We start from the raw sequence: 1922 nt of genomic DNA on the forward strand, positions 1-1922 counted from the left end.
CGATTTGGTTTCTCTATGATATTCAATATAGGTGAAGGGATTTGAAGATGAAAAAGAGAGGAAGGGAAAAGATATGAAAGAGGAAAGAAAAACAAGATTAGAGGTAGAGAGATTTTGATAAAATAAAATATAAAATGGGGAATAGGGAGAAACAGGTAGAGTTGTAAGCAAAGGAGGCTGAGAAGAAAATAAGTATTGGAGAAGAACAATGCAGTACAGAGGTAGAGAGGGAGATGAGAAAGAATTGGGAACTGGATAAGATGACTTGAGACTGTTAAAATATCAAAGGAGATGGAAAATTAGTGGGTCAGAAATGAATGGAAGATGTGGGTTTCCCATACTGCATTAACTAACAATAACTAGTTCTGGCAGTCTTGAATTCATCATTGTAGTCCATGTTTTTACTACAAAGAAAATAAAAATTTCTGTTTTGCTAAATTTGCTAAAGAATGCACAGGAGCATATTCACTTCTCTAGATAGAGATGCTCCCAGAAAGTCAGGAAGATTTATAAGATGAGAAAAGAGAATTTCCTCCTAGGTATTTTATCCAACTTTATATCTAAAATATCCAAGTTTGTGACTACCTGACCAACTTACATTCCCTGCCTGCCAACAGTGTCAAAAGACAGGGAAAACATGGTATGCCTGTGCTGTTTGGTTCTGAGTCATCAGATAAACTTCAAGGTTACAAAAGTGTGAGCTTCCTTCAACGGTTAAGAAGAGTGCTGGACCAGACCTGTGACATGACGTGGTTCCCACATCATCACCTCTATCATTGCCAATGTCCATGTCCTCAAGTAAGTTCTTTCCCTTCTCTGGGCCTGTATCTGGCAGAAGGCACAAGGTTCTCTGGTTTACTGATGTCCTCTGTTTCCACTATCTTGAATGAACAGAAAGGCTGACACAGTCTGTTAACACTGAGAGTTGCCACATCTTCCACCATCACCTCTGCCCACCAGCATTTGGCACTGCAGGGAAAGCGAGTGTATTCTCTGCCTCCAAGACCCTCGTGCCTCTGGCATTTCTTTCATCTGACCATTCATATCAGGCCTCAAGGGATGACTTTCTCCACCATCATCATTGAAGCCTAGTGGAGTAACTGGGTTCATCATCACAAAGAAGAACCCAGGAATTAGATTCCAGCAATCTGTTCACCTTCCAGGGTCATAGGGTTTCTTTAACAATTTAGGAGCTTTTATTTTCCTCTGTAATTTTGTCTCTTTTTTAAATTCCAAAGTAGAAATATCTCAAGACTTAAGTTTTTCATTAAATATGAAATACATCATGGTGGAAAACCTCAAATGGTACAGTTTTTCATCGCCACCTTCCTACACATAGCCACAACAAAAAAGTAACTACTGCTAAAATTTCATTTTAAATTTTCCAGAACCCACACATGCACAAATGTGCACACATACACACACACACACACATATAAAGTAGCTATTAAAACTCCCCTAATTTTTAAAAAAACCCATTTTGTCAATGAACACAAATCTCAACATAAAAATAGATATACTAAAATGGAAATTCTAAAGCTGAAAAATATAACTTCCAAAATAAAAACTTACTGAACATATTTAGCAGCCAAATGGATATGACAGAAAAAAGAGTAAGTCAACTAACTGGAAGTTCAAGAAAAGTTATCCAAGGTGAAGAACAGGGAGAAAGTTTTTTTAAGGGACAGATAAGATAATACTTTTAAAGTTCAGCATATGGAGAATTAGAATACCAGGAGAGGAGAGAGAAAATGAGGCAGAAAAACTATTTGAGAAAATAATGGCCAACAATTTTCCAAATTTGATGAAAGATATTTGTGTTATGAGAAACTAAACAAATACAAAACAAAACAAACACAAAGAAGTGCTCACTAACATTGAAGATATAACTCAGTACTAGAACTCTTGCCTAGCAGGTGCAA

Source organism: Sciurus carolinensis, chromosome 3 (genome assembly GCF_902686445.1).
Source record: "Sciurus carolinensis chromosome 3, mSciCar1.2, whole genome shotgun sequence".
NCBI classification, from domain to species: domain Eukaryota; kingdom Metazoa; phylum Chordata; class Mammalia; order Rodentia; family Sciuridae; genus Sciurus; species Sciurus carolinensis.